Raw genomic sequence first — 22135 nt, 5'->3', positions numbered from 1 at the left:
ATGTGGCGCGACAGTACATATATACAGGGTGAATCTCCTAAAACTTGCACCGCAAATACTGTGTAAATAGAAAGTGCTATTGATATGCGGTTTTCACAGAATGGATTGGTCGTCAGGAACTCGTATTGTTAGCCAATAAACAGATTGTAATAATACTTAGAAAGTGTATTTTTGTACAAATATGCACTTTTTAAATGGAAGAATATCTATTGACATTAAAAAGCAAAAGTAGGGTAAATTAGAATGTCTACGCAAAAACAGACATAATGTCTTATGGGATAACAGCAACAGTGATTTTATAATGTTACTTAAAATCCGTCTTGATTGCAAATGTGACGTAGCATGTGAAAGTTGCTGGATTTGGACGGGTTACTCCTGTAACTGAAATATCAGATCTGAAGATGGTTCTGAATGAACCGAAACCGGTCATATGAATAAAAAATTTGCAATAAAGACGGATTTTAAGTAACATAATTAGAATGTCAATGGTGTTTGCTATAGGATTCTAGCGCGAGTTGTTTATGAGATATCGTATTTTGAAAAGTTCTCAAAAAAAGGGCTCTAAGCACTATGGGACTTACTGCTGAGGTCATCAGTCCCCTAGAACTACTTAAACCTAACTTACCTAAGGACAACACACACACACACACATCCATGCCCGAGGCAGGATTCGAACCTGCGACCGCAGTGGCCGCGCGGCTCCAGATTGTAGCGCCTAGAACCGCTAGGCCACTCCGGCCGGCGAAAAGTTCTCACACCGACACATGTATCATACCTGTGGTAGCACACACTAAAGAATAACAGAAGCGCATACACTAGTTACGCGTATTCTGGTCAGTAAAAGACAGCTGACCATCACAGACGGTCTTCAAAATGACCACTGACAGCAGCACTACACACTTTCATTCTGGTATGGAATGATTGCTCCGCACTTGCTAGCTTTTCAGTGGAGATTCCGAGGAGGCTTCAGTAAAATGTCACTGCATATCGTCAGGTGTGGTTGGTATATCGATGCAGGCAGTGTCTTTCAGGGTGCCCCATAGAAAAAAATCTACAAGTGTCAAATCCAGGGAACGGGCCAGCCAAGGTGCAGGTCCTCTGCGTCCATTCCAACGATTTGGAAACAATTCGTGAAGACATGTGGTAGTACTTCATGAACTACGGGCCAGACAAGCATCATGTTCGTACCACAGCAACCTTGGAAGATGGTCTCTTAGGAGGCCATGATACTTGTTTGCGTTCAGTGTTCCATCTATGAAAAACGGGCCTCTGAGCTGATAGTTAACTATCCCACACCACACGTTTACACTCCATGGATGCCGACACTCCACGTGATGTAGCCAATGGGAATTGTCAACAGACCAAGAGTGCACATTTTGGGGGTTTACCTGATCATGATTGGTAAATGTGGCTTCATCACTAAACCTGGTACATCTGGAGTCTCCTCTCATAATGCCCATGTACAGAGTTTAACATAATTCTCAGTCTTTCTGTGCAGCTCTTGGTGGAGAGAGATGTGATTGGGAGGAACATATGTTGAAGGAGAACGTTAAGGACACTTGCCTGACTCACGCCACTTCCTCATGCGATTGCACGGAAGCTAATGTGTGGATCAGTTGCTATAGCAGCAAGAACATTAATTTCCCCCTCTTTTTGTCATAGTTTGTTTCCTCTTGTTATATTGTGAACCACTTTCACGTAACTGGTTAGAGAGGTTGATAAATAATTGCAGGAATGGTTGACGTGTCTTGGGATATCTTGCTGCATGCACCATACAAGAACAAACTACATTCTGCTTACGCTCTCCATACACCGTGAGCATCTCGGCTTTTCCTGCGTTGATAAATCCCATCGTCCACTCACAACCCACTGCTTGGACTGTCACACACTATCCGACTCGCAAGTCGCAATGCACTCAAGGAACACACAACCAAATTATAAGCAAACGTAACAACAACGTACCTAGTAACTATGTAGACTGAATACCATAAACAAGTCTCAGTGTGGAAACGTTTCAAAATACAATACTTCGTAAAAGAAACACCACTGGCATTCCAATTTACCCTATTTTTAGTTTGTTAATGTCAACAGGGATTGTTCCATTTATAAATGTACGTATACAAAAAATACACTTTTTAGGTATTATTACAGTCTGTTTATTGCCTAACAAAATGAGTTCCTGATCATCGACCCATTCTGTGAAAACCGCACATCAATAGCACTTTCAGTTTTCGCAATATCTGCGGTGCAAGTTCTAGGTCATTCGCCCTGTATGTGTCACTGTCGTAAAATACGCTGGAAATTGGCATATCCAACATAAAAGAAATACTATGTACGAGCATAATTCTAACACTGACTACAAGTGCTTACACACATCAACAGCTGAAAACTGATTGAGAATCAGAGTAAACATTCAGTGTGGTGGTGTGACTTGATAATACCGCCTTTCATTGGACAAAAATGTGAATATATTATTCTATATAATTTTATGTTAAGTAAAATACAGTTGTTATTTAAAACACAAGCCAAGTCAGAGAATATAACAATGTTGAGATTATCCTAAAAAAAACTCTTTTATAAAATATTTAAAAAACAATTTAGAATTTTTTTATTATTTAAAAAATGCACTGTCAAAAACTAGAAAACATTTGGTGTAGGCTCTGTATGCATACCTAGTAGTAACACGTATGAAGCTAAATCTTTATTATATCCAAGACTGCATCGATATCTAAGGTTATACCTATTATCTTTGTCATGACCAAGATTTTCACAGAATACACTTAATTTACTATCTCATAACAAATGGATGGAGTTAACACATAATGTAGGGTCTTGTATAGTATTACTATCCAAAAAGAATGATGTGATGACAAGTTTGTTGTCACAGCATGTCATATACAACAATACATCGATTATAAAGAACAACTATCTTATTTTCTATCCTATCAATGTATGATTTGTACTTAAAGTCACCTTCACATAAGGCATCATGTTGTACTAAAAAACTTGTCAAATCATCATTTTTGATAGCAAAATTATGTAAGACACTAAAATAACAATAAACTTCCACCATTTGTTGTGAAAAAGTAGATTAGATGTATTGTGTGTTAATTGTAACCATGAAATAGATAATAATTATATCCTTATATTTCCATGTTGCCTTGTGTATATAGTAAATTCTTAGTATCATGCCTGTTACTATTAGCTATAGAACCTACATAAAGAACCCAAACCCAATGTCTTCTAGTTTTTTAGACTGTAATTGTTTTAAATTCATAAAAAAAATTTAAAATTTTTCTGATATATGTTTTTATAAAAGAATTTTTTTAAAGATAAGCTCAAAATTATTATATTCTCTGGCTTGGTGTATATTGCAAATAACAAACGGATTTCATTAGACATAAAACAATTATATAGAATAATATATCCATGATTTTGTCCAATGGAAGACAGTATTATCAAGTCAAACCACCACACTGCCTTATGGTGGGCTTATGTAACAGTTAGGATGCTTGTGATGATTCTCAGTCAGTTGCCAGCTGTTGATATCTGTGAGCACTCATAGTCAGCACGTTAGTAACATGTTTGCACATAGTATTTCATTAATGTTTAACGTGCCTATTACCATCTAATTTCATGACACTCACTGAAAATATGTATATATATTAATGAGATGGGACCTGGATAAACTATAAGAACCAGAGGTTGAAGGGAGTTTCAGGGAGAGCATTAGCAAACGATTGACAAGAACGGGGGAAGGAAATACCGTAGAAGAAGAATGGGTAGCAGTAGGTAAAAAGGCGAGGGCTAGTGGAAATCCTTGGGTAACAGAAGAAATATTTCATGGTGAAAGGAGGAAATATAAAAATGCAGTAAATTTAGCACGCAAAAAGGAATACAAACGTCTCATAAATGAGATCGACAGGAAGCGCAAAATGGCTAAGCAGGGATGGTTAGAGGACAAGTATAAGGATGTAGTGGCATTTACCACTAGGGTTAAGATAGACAGGAAAATTAAAAAGACCTTTGGAGAAAAGAGAACCACTTGTATGAATATCAAGAGCTCAGATGGAAACCCAGTTCTAAGCAAAGATGGGAAAGCAGAAAGGTGGAAGGTGTATAGAGGGTCTATACAAGGGCAATGTGCTTGAGGACAATATTATGGAAATGGAAGAGGACGTAGACGAAGATGAAATGGGAGATATGATATTGCGTGAAGAGTTTGACAGAGCACTGAAAGACCTAAGTCGAAACAAGGCCCCGAGAGTAGACAACATTCCATTAGCACGACTGATAGAATTGGGAGAGCCATTCCTAACAAAACTCTACTATCTGGTGAGCAAGATGTGTGAGACTGTAAGTAGGCTGTTTAGGTTTTTTTATTAGTAACGCCACCTCTGTATGAAAATCACTGGCTGTGCTGTGTGCAGTCTGTGGCTAGTTTGCATTGTTGTCTGCCATTGTAGTGTTGGGCAGCGGCAGCTGGATGTGAACAGCGCGTAGCGTTGCGCAGTTGGAGGTGAGCCGCCAGCAGTGGTGGATGTGGGGAGAGAGATGGTGGAGTTTTGTAATTTGTCATGATATCAAGGTAAATACATTGTTTGTTCTCTATTAATATCTTTCATTTGCTAACTATCCCTATCAGTAGTTAGTGCCTTCCATAGTTTGAATCTTTTATTTAGCTGGCAGTAGTGGCGCTCGCTGTATTGCAGTAGCTTGAGCAGCGAAGATTTTTGGTGAGGTAAGTGATTTGTGAGACGTATAGGTTAATGTTAGTCAGGGCCATTCTCTTGTAGAGAAGTTTGAAAGTCAGATTGCGTTGCGTTAACAAAAATATTGTGTGTTGAAAGTCAGATTGCGTTGCGCTAAAAAAATATTGTGTGTCAGGTTAAGCACAGTCGTGTAAAATTATTCAATGGGGAAGTTTCATATGTCGACCCTTAGCCTAGGATACCTCACTGGAATCTTCTGATTTTTTCTTGTAGTTTGTATAATTAGTGTAGATTTTGTTTATTGCTAGCGCGTAATTGTAGAGAGAATCTCCATTGTAGTTGTAGTTTTTCAGTGTTGTATAGTAAAATAGTTGTGGCATGCATGTAGATTTGCACCAAGTATTTCGCAGCTGCAATTAACTAGATATTATTTTCAGTGTTATGTTAATGTGTTCTCTTATTTTTGCTCTTCAAATTGTGTTTTTTCTGTGTTGTCGTGTGAAATACTGTGACAATAATGGCGTGTGAAAAGCGTAACACTAGGCTCCAAAGTAAATTGAGAAACGACAGCGAAGACGAAAGCAGTATGTTAGCGCCGCAGAGTAATGAATTAACTAATGTTAAAAGTAGTAATTTGGTAATTGCGCATAGGGAGATGGAGCGGGTTGCAAACAATGGTGTAGACAGCGAAACAATTAGAGAACAGGGAAGCATTATCGATCGATCGGTCGGCAATAGCTCGGCTCAGGAATCCGAAATGACACGAGACGATCTCACAAATACTGTAGATTCAGGTTTTGGATCCTCACCGTTTTCTCAAATAAGTCAAGACACATTTTCTGCTTGTCAAAATGTGAATGTTGCCGGTGAAAATGCACTGCCAAAAAGCATAGAGAAACAGATTCCAGACACTGATACATTATTATTGCAATTAATGCAACAAATGGAACAAAATCAGAGAGAAATGAAACAAATGGGACAAAATCTTCAAAAGTTAGACACAATGGAACAAAATCTTCAAAAGTTAGACACAGTGGAACAAAATCTTAAAAAGTTAGATACCACACTTGAACAAACACGTGAGGATTTAACTAATGAGTTACATCACATTGAATCGAAATGTCAAAAAGTCTGTAATGACGTAAAAACACAAATTTGTGAACATTTCCAACCTATTTTTTCGCGGCATGAAAATGCACTACAGAATCACGAAGCAGCCATAAAAGAACTGCAAACTACTGTTCATGAAAATCATGAGACCTTGCAAGCTAAATTTGACTCAGTTGCATCTACCGATTCGGTTACGCAACTTGCAAAAACCCAGGAAAACTTAAAAGACACAGCAGAAAAACACACTGAGGAAATAAGTACATTATCGGATAAAGTAGCCGAACTTTCAGATCAGTTCACTAACTTATCTACGAGGGTAGATGATGATCTGAATGACACAACACCTGTAGCCTTCACTGACACAGAAGAGTATGAACAAATTAGAAAATTCAAACAAAATCAAAATCAAATTAATACGCAACACCAAAGAGAAATCCGCGAAGTACAAGATCAGCTGACACAGGTAATACAAGAATTACGTATTTCAGAGGACACTCGCGCCCCAACACGGGAAGAGGGACATAGAAATACGGAACAACCACAAAATAATAACACAAGACACTTCGGAAATTATGAAAGAAATTGGCAAGGCACACCGAATTTTGAGATGGAACCGCCGACACGACGTAACAATGACCGGTATGCTACTCGCCGACACGATGATTTTGACTATAAGCTGTTCATTACTACACGTAAATTTAAAACATTTAAGAATTCTGCCAACGATATTCATCCACAAGCATGGCTCCATCAATTCTCTCATTGTTTTCCTCCCAACTGGTCGTTAGAACACAGATTAGAATTTATGTGTGGCTACTTAGAGAATGAACCAGCTGTAAGAATGCGATCGGTCATTCACGATTGCCACAGTGAAGGAGAATTTTACCATGCCTTCCTCTCCGCATACTGGTCTCAAGCCACACAAGACCGAGTAAAACATGGCATCATAATGATGAAACATTTCGAACAATCTGAATTCTCCAGTCTTGTGAAATATTTTGAAGACATGTTGCATAAGAATCAGTATCTTTCAAACCCATACAGCCCTTCAGAACTCATCCGCATTTGCTTAATGAAATTACCTGAACATTTACGGCATATTATTTTAGCAGGACGTTGTAAAGACGACATTGAAGCTTTTCAGGGACTGTTACAAGAACTGGAAATTGACACTGACAGTCGCGGGATGCGAAAACAGGAAAACAATCACTACAGGTCACATCCGTCACAATTCCGTGACGACAGAAATAATAAATGGACACGACAAGGCTACTCTCACAACACAAATCGTGACCAAAACAGACACCACCCTTATGACAACCGTTGGCAGAATAATAGTTACAGAGAAAGATCGCATTTCCGTAGTAATAACTATGACAGAGACAATCATAGAAACAGACAATATGGGAACCAAAACAATTATTATTATCAAGGGTGGCAGAATGACTTCAGACGCGACGGTTCGGCGCGCAGTTGCGATTCCGGGAGAGATTCTCCACCACATGACCGACAAACAAGAAACTATGTAAACTACCGACATAACGACAGACCTGAATTGCATCAGAACTGGCGGGATTCTAACAGAGCTGGGCCCTCTCGGCAAGGCGAATTTGAGGAGGTTCGGTCTCCGAATCCCATTAGCGACGCGCGCCAGTGGAGAGACAGACAATGACCCGCACCGCAGGCAGACACCTGCGCCGGCTGGCTCCGAGAAAAATAACATAGCGCTAACCTTGAGAAAAAAAATTCCAGTATTCTTTACCGACGTATACTACTTGACAATTGCGTTAAAGTTGAAACTCTGCATACTAGGAAGAGCAAAGGTTTACACCACATTTCACACGTAAAACCGTTTATTGAGAGATAATGTGCTTTTTTAACTTGAGATTTTAATGCAACATTTTGGTTTATTTGAAAATACATTCTGAAATTAAAGTGCTTTCTGTGAGATACCAGATGACACAGAGGTTAGTTTATGTGACAGCTACACGATGTTATCACGACGCTACTAATGAGTGACAGTTTACAATGTTGCTTTTGCGGTGTATCTGTTTTATATCTGCACAGTTTTTCTGAATTCTTCTGGAAAGAAAAACATGTTTTAGTAGTAACTTTTGTGGTATAGCAATAATGAGGCAGCCTTTTTCGTGGCACAACAATACGTTACAGCACAGTACTTTCTTCATCACAACAATAAGCATAACTAAGATATCTATACGCAAAGCATTTCACTTTTGTGTATCATCAGGTAAGTACATTGACTTCTGCAGAACTTAGCTTTCGGAGGACGATAACTACGAGACTTCCACAGAGATTATCTTACAACATGACGCACAGTTTAGCGCTACAGGACACGTATTTGAGTGATTAATTTTGTACTTAAAACATTTATTTTTAAAGATTTTTGAATTACAAAGAAAGTTTTCTGAGATATATTTCACTCCATTGCTGTAATCTGTAACACCTGAGGGTATAATTACATTAATCCTCAGGGGGGTACACGCTTACTTTGTGTATCATGTGTTTAGCACGCACAAGGAGCCCTAGCTAATATGGTATTTGCTTATACAACTTTACACATCGGTACCATATTTCTCTAACACAGAATTACACAGCTATCTGATTATTTACCTGAGAGAGACAAACATTTATTTTACTACATCAGTGACAGATGTTTACGTAATTACACAGTTGGATAACTTCACACTTATGAAACTGTATTTTGTCTGTACTTTGTAAACTGTTCATATTTTTTTGGACCCATTGTGATACTATGAGAGCTTTGAATGATATATTTGGTAAGGGAGCATGATTTTAAAGTACGTTTGAGGTAGATGACACTACTGAAATGAGCAGAGAATTTTTCTAGGTTTTGAAATTATTGGAGGAAGCTACGACGATTTTGAGATTTGACTGAGGTGTTATGATGTTATTTTTACGACGACGATGTGTATTATGCTGCTGAGGTATGTTTATGGTCAAGAAGCTGATGCTATATGAGTTATTTGATTATGCTACGTATTCATTAACAGGAAATATTGAAGAAGCGTCGACGAATTTGTATATGTGTAATAAGGTAAGGAGTAATGAATAGTGATTTAGGGACTCTGATTTGTGATAAAGGTTGTTGGAAACCAAGAATCGTACTTTAAGAGTTGTGAAATGTGTGTAAATGCGTGAATGTATCACAATGCCGACGAAAATTTTTTTGGACACTGTTATATCAATAAGATTTTGTTTCTACAGATTTGCAACGCTAATTCTTGACCTGTGAAATATTTTTATATGAGACTGCCATTTTAGCGCAAACTGCTGTCGTTAATATTTCCGTACGAAAGTTAAGTGACCACCTGCACGTAATGCGTCGCGGGCACCCACCTGGGCGACAGCCGCCCGAACAAAAAAAAAAGCCATCAGCCTTCCAGCGGCACAGGTAGAAGAAAAAGCCATTAGGGGAAGCCATTATAATCGCTATTGACGTTCCTTTGTAGAGAGCATCGCAAAAACGACAGGGTCGAACTTGAAAACGATGAGAAACATTTCACGGCTATTGTCGTGCTAATTGAGAGAAATGCCATATGGCTAGTGAATGACGTTTCACGCCTTGCTTTGCCCATTTTGTTTAATATCTAGTTTCTAGCTGCACTGCAGCATTGGTAAAAATAAAATTTTATAGATGTATTAATGTAAATATTTTCTGTCTACAGATCGAGTAAATAAAAAAAAAACGAAGGAGCATAAAAAAAAAATATTTCACTTCACAGGAATTGCATACGGAATTTTCTTTTCAACTACTGGGTAATTTTTTTTGGTAGAATAACTTTTTGTGGTGCACCACTTTAATTACTTAGACATTAAAATGTGATTATACATTTCCCTTATCTGCATTGTTGTCTTTACTGTAATATTTTTCTGCTTGAGCTATGTCATGTTTAGGTATAAGTTGCTGCTGTTTGCCAGGCATAGTGTTATTGAATTTGACTTTGTATTATTCTGTTAAGCCAGTTTTACTAATGATTTCTTGTTATTATTTGTTGCACATTGCCTTAGATTAGTTGTAATATTACAATTGCTTTGCTAATTTCTTAATGCTGCTTGCTTCGCAAATCTGCGTTTTTTTTGTCATTGCTGTTTGTGTTAATTTGTTATGTGCTGCTGCATTGCCTCGTCCCTTAGTTTAGCATCTGAGCTCAGTAGATTTAAGTTAGCTTAAGAGGGGGTAGACTATATAAGAAACTAACTATGATGCATTGGAAGAAATGCATTGAGAAGCCACAAGAAACAGATAGGGCCAAAATGAGTATTGTACAATGAGAAATAATTATTTTGAAAGAAAGATGGTTAGAATACAGAAAAGAGGTACAGATAGGACTTTTTGGGAATAATGACGAACGAAGGGAGATCTCCAAGAACAAACAAAAGGTTTTGTTCGCAAAATACTGCAGTACCAAAAGTTACACTGAAAACGAACCCTGTCCTTTCCATTGTGTTATCCCACTATGTGTTTGTGTACCCTTGTGTATTTGTTTTCTTCCTGTCTTTGTGTAGTTTCATAGAATTTCTTCTTCTTCTAATACTAAGCTACATTCACTATGATGAGGAATACTGTGATCCTCAAATATAATTTGCATTGATAATATGTTATTTACTTTGTAAAGATGTTTAGACATTTATCTGTTCTGTGTTAATGCTTAGGTGTGAAGTTGATGTTTCAAAAGTTATTCTGATCTTTTATGTATGAAATTATGTCATAATTCCTGTAACACTGATGTATATGTTTATTTCTATTCTTTTGTAAAGCCCCTATTACCGCAACTGTTATTTGTATTGTTATGTTCTTGAATGATGTGTTTTGTACCTTTGTTATTGTGTTCTTATGTTATAAAATTGTAATTGACACCAGGTCATCAAATTAAGTAACTTGTAAGTTACATTTCACTGCACACGTTTCTATTGGTCATAGTATATGGACAATATGTGAGAAGTAGGGACTGTTAGTGTTTGCACGTGTGTTAATAATTCAGCAAGGGACTGGATAACAGCATTGCTGGTTCTGAGGACAATTCCAAAAACTTTGTGAGTGCACAAGTGGTGGTTATGGACTTGCTACATTATCCGCAAGACTCTTCGATGGTGATTGTGCACCTGCACAGTCGCAACAGATGGCTGCTGGCCGTCTCTACCAGGACTACAGTGGGTCTGCGTCTTTGCTGACTCACCAGTACCATCATCTCTACAAGGACTACAGTGGGTCTGCGTCTTTGCTGACTCACCAGTACCATTATTTCTACAAGGACTGCAGTGGGTCTGCGCCTCTGGCGGCCCACCGATACCGTAATCTCTACTAGGACTGCAATGGGTCTGTTCTGTGATGACCTATCTACCACTAGTCTTCAAAACTTCGACTGACTCCGCTGTGGGTTTGCTCTGTTGTGGCCCATTACCTGTCAGCATGTCAAGAGTCAGCACTGTCTTTCCGTTGGAAGGACAACGCTACTTCTTCAAGACTGCATGGAAATCCACTACTTCCGTGTGCATTTTCTTTTACTGCTCAGACATTGAGAAAAACACTGCAATGTGATGAATGATCAGGACTGTCTTTATGGACTGTGAGAAAATTTTAGCTTTTGACCAACATTGTATCAATAAGTGTGTGCATTTGATTTCTTTGTTATTGTAATTACGATTATGAAAAATTTTAACAAATATGTATTGGCCAGTGCCCAACAAAATTTGTAAAATTTTTTGTGGGGAGCATGGGGGCTATGTAAGTAGGCTGTTTAGGTTTTTTTATTAGTAACGCCACCTCTGTATGAAAATCACTGGCTGTGCTGTGTGCAGTCTGTGGCTAGTTTGCATTGTTGTCTGCCATTGTAGTGTTGGGCAGCGGCAGCTGGATGTGAACAGCGCGTAGCGTTGCGCAGTTGGAGGTGAGCCGCCAGCAGTGGTGGATGTGGGGAGAGAGATGGTGGAGTTTTGTAATTTGTCATGATATCAAGGTAAATACATTGTTTGTTCTCTATTAATATCTTTCATTTGCTAACTATCCCTATCAGTAGTTAGTGCCTTCCATAGTTTGAATCTTTTATTTAGCTGGCAGTAGTGGCGCTCGCTGTATTGCAGTAGCTTGAGCAGCGAAGATTTTTGGTGAGGTAAGTGATTTGTGAGACGCATAGGTTAATGTTAGTCAGGGCCATTCTCTTGTAGAGAAGTTTGAAAGTCAGATTGCGTTGCGTTAACAAAAATATTGTGTGTTGAAAGTCAGATTGCGTTGCGCTAAAAAAATATTGTGTGTCAGGTTAAGCACAGTCGTGTAAGAATTGTTAAAAGGGGACGTTTCAAGACAGGCGAAATACCCTCAGACTTCAAGAAGAATATAATTCCAATCACGAAGAAAGCAGGTGTTGACAAAATTCAAATGGCTCTGAGCACTATGGGACTTAACTTCTGAGGTCATGAGTCCCCTAGAACTTAGAACTACTTAAACCTAACTAACCTAAGGACATCACGCACATCCATGCCCGAGGCAGGATTCGAACCTGCGACCGTAGCAGTCGCGCGGTTCCGGACTGAAGCGCCTAGTGTGTGTGTGTGTGTGTGTGTGTGTGTGTGTGTGTGTGTGTGTGTCTGTGTGTGTACAGAGTGTCAGGAGGAAAAGTACGTGTTTTGGCGGGTGACAGCATTACTGATTCTGAACAAAAAGCTTGATGTGGACGTATGCCCTATTACGAATGGTTTCCGAGATAGAACGCTTTTAATGTACATTCCTGTTTATTTTCTGTATTATTAATTTTCATTGTTTACAATGTACCACAGTAATATAGAGGAAGGTGAGACAAACATTTTGATGCAGGACGCTTGTGGTCTATCAAGTCGGAAAACTACCTCAAACTGGCCCACAGACAGTACCTAAGCTACAGCGCACGGCGTCGCTTGAGATTTTCAATATTCTCGCGATCTCTTCGTGCAAACTGTTAGTCCTAGACAAAAAAAAGAAATAGGACCTTTTTGTAGAAAATTTAATTTAGTTTTATTGTGTACTGAAACGTTTTCGTTGGAGAGTGCGGTTTTCGAGTTATTAAAGAAAACGTACAAAAGTGATATTAAATGTTTTCTATCTCGGAAACCATTCGCAATAGGGCATATGTCCATATGAAGTTTTTTCTTCAGAATCACTAATACTATCGCGTCTCAAAGCATGTACCTTTCCTCCTGGCTCACCCCGTATATATAGTATATGTGGTATAACACCACTAATAGTACTGAGGAAGAAGATGATGTAATGTTATAAAGCATAAGCTATGTTGCTGTTCCCTATATCGTGGTAAGTGGAAATATTTGTGTACAGTGTTGTATCACGTTAGTGATCTTGTTTATCTTCTCAATTTCGGTTCTATGCTATTGCAAATCCGATTATGGCAACATAGTCTTGCCGAAACAGGTTATCTAAATCTAATACATACCTCACTAGCGACCTTGGTGTTTGAAAGTTTCTTCAGAGCTTGTATTGCAGATTGCCCCCACGCTGATACAGTATGAGAAATTCATAATGTAAGAAAATGAACACGTACAGCCATCCTTATGATCTCTTTTATTGTGTAGCTATCAATTTTGGCGCTTCAGTGCACCATCTTAAGGCCTTAGTTGATGCTGAAGGTGTTATTACAGTCCATGTATACGATGCATCAATGGCCAACTACTGGTTTTGAAACGTCCCCGTTGAACAATTTATACATGACTGTGCTTAAACTTACATACAATATTTTTAGCGCAACGCAATCTGACTTTCAGAAATCCCTACAAAAGAATGGCCCTGACTAACATTAACCTATGCGTTTCACCAATCGCTTACCTCACAAAAATCTTGGTTACTCGAACTACTGCAATACAGCGAGCGCCACTACTGCCAGCTACATAAAAGATTCAAACTACGGAAGGCACTAACTACTGATAGGCATAGTTAGCAAAATGAAAGATTTTGATAGAGAACAACCAATGTATTTACCTCAATAGTCATAATATATATAGCAGTTCATGACAAATTTCAAAACTCCGCCATCTCTCTCCCCACATCCACCACTGCTGGCGGCTCACCTCCAACTGCGCAACGCTACGCGCTGTTCACATCCAGCTGCCGCTGCCCAACACTACAATGGCAGACAACAATGCAAACTAGACACAGACTGCACACAGCACAGCCAGTGATTTTAATACAGAGGTGGCGTTACCAATAAAAAAACCTAAACAGCCTACTTACATAGCCCCCATGCTCCCCACAAAAAATTTTACAAATTGTTTTGGGCAGTGGCCAATAATGATTTGATAAAATTTTTCATAATTACAATAACAAAGATATCAAATGCCCACACTTATTGATACAATGTTGGTCAAATACTAAAATTTTCTCACAGTCCATGAAGACAGTCCTGATCATTCATCACAGTAAAACTGCCGTTTCTTTTCTCAAAGTCTGAGCAGTAAAAGACAATGCACACGGAAGTAGTGGATTTCCATGCAGTCTTGAAGAAGTAGTGTTGTCCTTCCAACGGAAAGACAGCGCTGACTCTTGACATGCAGACAAGTAATGGGCCACAACAGAGCAAACCCACAGCAGAGTCATTTGATGTTTTGAAGAATATTGGTAGGTAGGTCATCACAGAGTAGGCCCACTGTAGTCCTGGTAGAGAGTATGGTATTGGTGGGTCACCAGAGGTGCAGACCCACTGCAGTCCTTGTAGAAATAATGGTATTTGTGGGCCATCAAAGATGCAGACTCACTGTAGTCCTTGTAGAAATAATGGTATTGGTGGGTCATCAAAGATGCAGACCCACTGTAGTCCTTGTAGAGATAAAGGTATTGGTGGGTCATCAAAGATGCAGACCCACTGTAGTCCTTGTAGAGATAAAGGTATTGGTGGGTCATCAAAGATGCAGACCCACTGTAGTCCTTGTAGAGATGGCCAGCAGCCATCTGTTGCGATCTGTTGCGACTGTGCAGGTGCACAATCACCATCGAAGAGTCTTGCGGATAATATAGCAAGTCCATAACCACCACTTGTGCACTCACAAAGTTTTTGGAATTGTCTTTAGAACCAGCAATGCTGTTATCCAGTCCCTTGCTGAATTATTAACACACGTGCAAACACTAACAGTCCCTACTTGTCACATATTGCCCATATACTATGACCAACAGAAATGTGTGCAATGGAATGGAACTTACAAGTTACTTAATTTGATGAATTGGTGTCAAGTACAATTTTATAACATAAGAACACAATAACAAAGGTACAAAATATATCATTAAAAACATAACAATACAGATAACATTTGTAGTACAGGCTTCACAAAAGAATAGAAATAGACATGCATATCAGTGTTACAAGAATTATGACATAAGTACATACATAAAGATCAGAATAACTTTTGAAACATCAACTTCACATATGAGCATTAAAACAAAACAGAATAAATAATGTCTAAGCATCTTTACAAGATAAATAACATAGTATTTGAAAAATTCTACAACATAAATCTTATCAGCTAAACACTTAAAGACAGGAAAAAGACAAATACACAATGGTACATACACACATAGCAAAATAATACAAAAGGAAAGGACAGGGTTTGTTTTACTGCAGTATTTTGCAAACAAAACTTTCTTTGGTTCTTGGAGATCTCCCTTGGTTCATCATTATTCCCAAAAAGTCCTATCTATACCTCCTTCCTGTATTCTATTCATATTTCTTTCAAAATAATTATTTCTGATTGTACAATACTCATTTTGGGCCAAATCTTTTTTCATATAACTTCGCAATGCATTCTTTACCTATTCTCCATAGTCAGTTTCTTATATAGTCTACCCCTCTTAAGCTAACTTAAATCTACTGATCTCAGATGCTAAACTAAGGGACGAGGCAATGCAGCAGCACGAAACAGTTAACACAAACATCAATGACAAAAAATTTAAATAGGCAAAGCAATTGCAATATTACAACTAATATAAGGCACTGTGCAGCAAACAAGAAAAATGAATCAGTAGTAAAACTAGCTTAACGGAGTAATACAAAGTGAAATTTAGTAGCACTATGCATGGCAAACAGCAGCAGCAAAATAAAAAAAACATATATCTAAACATGACATAGCTCAAGCAGAAAAAATAGTACACTAAAGATAACAATGCAGATAAGGGAAATGTATAATCACATCTTAATGTCTAAGTAATTAAAGTGGTGCACCACAACTATTTCTACAAAAGAAATTACCAAGTACTTGAAAAGAAAATTATGAATGCAGTTCCCGTGAAGGTAAATGTCTTTTTGTGCTCCCTCATTTTTTTTGAAAAAAATTAGTATTTACTCCATCTGTAGACAGAAAATATTTATATTAGTACATCTACAAAATTTTATGTTAACCAATGCTGCAGTGCAGCTAGAAACTAGATATTAAACAAAATGAGTAAATAAATACATAAAGCAAGCCATATGGCATTTCTCTCAACAAGCAAGACAATAGCCATGAAATGTTTCTCATCGTTTCATTAGGCATTTTAGTAAATATAATAAATTAAGAGCTCCACAGTGTAATCATATGTTTTCAAGTTCGAGCGTGTCGTATTTGCGATGCTTTCTACAAAGGAATGTCAATAGCGAGGATAATGGCCTCTTTTTTTTGCACCTAATGGCTTTATTTTGTCAGACGTCTACCTCTCAGCTGGGTGCCCAAAACGCATTACGCCAAGGTCACTTACCTTTCTTGCTGAAATATTTACGACGGCAGTTTCCGCTATAGTGGCAGTCTCATATAAAAATATTTCACAGGTCAAGAATTTGCGTTACAAGTGTGTAGAAACAAAATCCTATTGATATAACAGAGTCCAAAAAATTTTCGTCGGCATTGTAATACATTCACACATTTACATACATTTCATAACTCTTAAAGACGATTCTTGGTTTCCAACAACCTGTTTCACAAACCAGAGTCCCTAACCACTACTCATTATTCCTTACCTTATTCGTCGACACTTCTTCAATATTTCATCATAACAGATACATAGCATACTCAAATAACTCATATAGCATCAGCTTATTGATCATAAACATACCGCAACAGAATAATACACATAGTCATCGTAATAATAACATCATAACACCTCAGTCAACTCTCAAAATCGTCGTAGCTTCCTCCAATAATTTCATCAACAGTGCAGCGTTTGAAGAGTATGTTGTTTCTAACCAGGTAATAATGCCGAATCTGAGTGTGTGTCTTTTCATGCCATTTACTTTTGATGTCTTTCCAAATCGGATCTTTATCTTGTTCATGAGCGATGTCCTTTAAAGATGTGGTGATGAAGTTTTCAAAGGCGACTTTCTGAATGTAAAGAATACTGAAAATTTTCTCAATGTTGCCTTCTGTGTTACTTTTCTGAAGCCCAGCCGGTGCGCGTGACAGCGCGTCCGCAACAATGTTGTCCTTGCCGGGAATGTAGACTATTGTGAAGCGGAATTCTTGCAGAAACAATGCCCAACGTTTTAACCTGTCATGATTTAATTTTGAAGACATAAGAAATTGTAATGCACGATGATCACTGTATACATTTACGTGCTTACCAGAAAGAAAGAAACGGAATTTGTTAAATGCCCAAAAGATAGCTAAAGCGTCTAATTCAGTAACGGAATAATTTTTTTCAGATTTTGTTAGCACTCGGCTAGCAAAAGCAATGGTTTTCTGAACAGTAATGTCATTTTCTACGGCTTCTTGAAATAAATGGCCACCAAGACTTTAGAAGAATCCGTGCTAAGGCAGAAAACTTGTGACAGATCTGGATGAGCTAATATTGGCGCATGAAGAACGCTTCTTTCAAAGAATTGAATTCCAACTGTGCCTGTTCGTCCCAGTTCCAAATACTATTTTTTCCAGTGAGAGAACAAAGTTTTGGTGTAACAAGAATTTGCATATTCAGAAAACGACGGTAAAAATTTACGAGACCTAGAAAACTGCGGACTTGTCTTTTTGTGGATGGAACTGGAATGGCTCTGATTGCTTCTAACTTTTCAGGATCCGGCTGAATACCTTCAGAAGAAATAAAATGTCCCAAAAACCTCACCTTTGACCTACCGAATTCAGACTTTTCCAAGTTAACTGTAATTCCAGATTCTGCAAAAATACGTAACAAACTGTTGAGGATGCGATTATGTTGTTCCCATGAAGCTTCTGCTATTAGAATATCATCCACATATCAGGTGATGTGACGTTTTAAGAACTCAGGTAATATGGAATTTAGCCCGCGAATGAATGCTGCCGAAGAAATGTTCAAACCAAAAGGAAGTTTCCGAAACTGATAACAAACGCCGAAACAAAGGAAAGCTGTGTATTTTATACATTCTGGATGAAGTTCGATCTGATAAAAGCTGGATCTGAGATCAATGGAAGACAACACTTTTACACCATTAAAATTTTGAAGAAGTTCTTCCATCGTCTGCGGCCTGTCTGTTTCAGGAATAATGATAGTATTGATTTGTCTCGAATCTAAGACAAGCCTGATCGATCCATTTTTCTTCTCAACAACATGTAACGGATTGTTATATTAGCTTACTGCAGGCTCAATAATGCCCTCGTCAAGCATTGATTGTATTTCTGTTCTAACACGGTCCCTATAATGTGTTGGAATTACGTATGGTCTAACACAAAATTTAGTATGCTCACGAACACGAAATTGGTATTGAAATCCCTTGATTGTTCCTGTTTTGTGAGTAAAAACTGTGGAATGTGCTTGTAAAATCTCAAAGAGGTCCTGCCTATCAGTGTCATTACAATTCTCAATTGTTTGAATTTTATTCTGAATTAACTCATTAGTTTCAAATATGCCGTCGATATCATCCCTGTCAGTACCTGCAGAGTGATTGTTAGGGTCTAGTTCCGTAGAAAATTCCGAACTGTTGTCTAACAGAAGGTAAAGCCGATTAATTTCTTCGTCATGGTTTGAGAGCCAATCTTCAAATTTCAAAGCTACTGACTTACCTTCTTTTTCTAAACTTATTTCAGCATCGTGAAAGTTTAAGATTGCTTTGTATTCATTCAAAAAGTCTACTCCCAATATAATTTCCGTCGACAATAATGGAACAATAAGAAAGTTCATAGGGAAACTGTGGTTTTGACAAAAGAATTCTAAGTTGGTTTGTTGGCGTACATCTACACTTTTTCCAAAGATTGCACCTTGTAATTTAATCTTACGTAACGGAAGTGTGGGACAATCGTTCGATTTGTTGCATTTGCTAAAGGCTGTTTCACTAATTACTGAAATGGGACTGCCAGAGTCAAGTACTGCCGTAAATTTTACATCATTTACTGTAATGTGAATCACAGGATATGTAATGTTGTTATGTTTGATGTCGTGTTCCTGGAGTAAGATGTCCCTAATGTCTTCCATTATTACGTAATTACTAGCTACGGCAGCTGCGTCGTCAGTTTCATACGTACGTTTCGTGGCTGCCAGCGGTGTGAGTCATTGCCTATTGTCTCTTTGTTGGCGCGCGTCGTTATTGGGATTTGCAGACCTAACTTCTACAAATTCACCGTGACGAGAGGGCCCTGCTCTGTTTGAATCCCGCCAGTTCTGATGCAATTCAGGTCTTTCGTTACGATCATATCGTCTGTCGTCATGTCGGTAGATGCCATAGTTTCTTTCTTGTCGGTCACGTGGTGGAGAATTTCTCCCTGAATCGTAACTGCGCGCTGGACCGTTGCGTCTAAAGTTATTCTGTCTCCCTTGATAATAATTTTTTTGGTTCCCAAATTGTCTGTTTCTCTGATTGTCTATGTAATAGTCACTACCGCGGAGAGGTGATCTTTCCCTCTAATTATTAATACTCTGCCAACGGTTGTCATACGGGTGGTGTCTATTTTGGTCACGATATGTGTTCTGAGAATAGCGTTGTCGTGTCCAGTTATTATTTCTTTCATCGCGGAATTGTGACAGATGTGACCTGTAATTGTTGTGCTCCTGTTTCCGCGTTCCCCGATTGTCAGTGTCAATTTGCAGTTCTTGTAACAGTCCCTGAAAAGCCTCAATGTCTTCTTTGCACACCGAGCGAGGTGGCGCAGTGGTTAGCACACTGGACTCGCATTCGGGAGGACGACGGTTCAATCCCGTCTCAGGCCATCCTGATTTAGGTTTTCCGTGATTTCCCTACATCGTTTCAGGTAAATGCCGGGATGGTTCCTTTGAAAGGGCACGGCCGATATCCTTCCCAATCCTTCCCTAACCCGAGCTTGCGCTCCGTCTCCAATGACCTCGTTGTCGACGGGACGTTAAACACTAACCACCACCACCACCATCTTCTTTGCAACGTCCTGCTAAAATAATATGTCGTAAATGTTCAGGTAATTTGATTAAGCAAATGCGGATGAGTTCTGAGGGGCTGTATGGGTTTGACAGGTACTGATTCTTGTGCAACATGTCTTCAAAATATTTCACAAGACTGGAGAATTCAGATTGTTCGAAATGTTTCATCATTATGATGCTATGTTTTACTCGGTCTTGTGTAGCTTGAGACCAATATGCTGAGAGGAAGGCATGATAAAATTCTCCTTCACTGTGGCAATCGCGAATGACCGATCGCATTCTTACAGCTGGTTCATTCTCTAAGTAGCCACACATAAATTCTAATCTGTGTTCTAACGACCAGTTGGGAGGAAAACAATGAGAGAATTGATGGAGCCACGCCTGTGGATGAATGTCGTTGCCAGAATTCTTAAATGTTTTGAATTTACGTGTAGTAATGAACAGCTTATAGTCAAAGTCATCATGTCGGCGAGTAGCATATCGGTCATTGTTACGTCGTTTCGGTGGTTCCATTTCAAAATTCGGTGCACCTTGCCAATTTCTTTCATAATTTCCGAAATGCGCTGTGTTATTATTTTGTGGCTGTTCCGTATTTCTATGTCCCTCTTCCTGTATGGGGCGCGAGTGTCCTCTGAAATACGTAATTCTTGTATTACCTGTGTCAGCTGATCTTGTACTTCCCGGATTTCTCTTTGGTGTTGCGTATTAATTTGATTCTGATTTTGTTTGAATTTCCTAATTTGTTCATACTCTTCTGTGTCAGTGAAGGCTACAGGTCTTGTGTCATTCAGATCATCATCTACCTTTGTAGATAAGTTAGTGACCTGATCCGAAAGTTCAACTACTTTCTCTGATAATGTACTAATTTCCTCCATGTGTCTTTCTACTGTGTCCTTTAAGTTTTCCTGAGTTTTTGCAAGTTGCGTAACCGAATCGGTAGATGCAACTGAGTCAATTTTAGCTTATTTTATGGCTGCTTCGTGATTCTGTAATGCATTTTCATGCCGCGAAAAAATAGGTTGAAAATGCTCACAAATTTGTGTTTTTACGTCGTTACAGACTTTTTGACATTTCGATTCGATTTTATGTAACTCAGTAGTCAAATCTTCACGTGTTTGTTCAAGCGTGGTGTGAAGATTTTGTTCCATTGCGTCTAATTTTTTAAGATTTTGTTCCACTGTGTCCAACTTTTTAAGGTTTTGTTCCACTGTGTCTAACTTTTGAAGCTTATGCTGTGTTTGTCTCTGATTCCGTTCCATCGTGTCTAACTTTTGAAGATTTTGTTCCATTGTGTCTAACTTTTGCTGTGTTTGTCTCTGATTTTGTTCCATTGTGTCTAACTTTTGAAGATTTTGTTCCATGGTGTCTAATTTTTGTAGCCTTTGTCCCATTTGTTGCATTAACTGTAATAACAATGCACTGGTGTCTGAAACATGTTCCTCAGTGCTTTTCGGCAGTGAAGTTGCACCGGCAACATTCACATTTTGACAAGGAGAAAATGTTTCTTGACTGATTTGAGAAAACGGTGATAACCCAAAACCTGAGTCTACAGTATTTGCAATATTGTGTTCTGTCATTCCCGATTCCTGAGGCGAGCTGTTGCCGACCGATCGATCGATAATGCTTCCCTGTTCACTACCTGTTTCACTGTCTACACCATTATTTGACGCCCGCTCCATTTCCCTATGCACAGTTACCAAATTACTACTTTGAATGTCTGTTAATTCATTACACAGCAGTGCTGGTAAGCTACACTCGTCGTCACTATTATTTCTCAGTTTACTTTGGAGCCTAGTATTACGTTTTTCACACGCCATAATTGTCACAATATTTCACACGATAACACAGAAAAACACAATTTGTAGAGCAAAATAAAATAACATAGCAATGGAAGTAATGTCTACTTAATTGCAAGCGCAGCTGCGAAATACTTGGTGCAAATCTACATGCATTCCACAACTGTTTTACTGTA

This window comes from Schistocerca nitens, chromosome 4 (genome assembly GCF_023898315.1).
Source record: "Schistocerca nitens isolate TAMUIC-IGC-003100 chromosome 4, iqSchNite1.1, whole genome shotgun sequence".
NCBI lineage: Eukaryota > Metazoa > Arthropoda > Insecta > Orthoptera > Acrididae > Schistocerca > Schistocerca nitens.
This window is presented reverse-complemented; position numbering follows the sequence as displayed.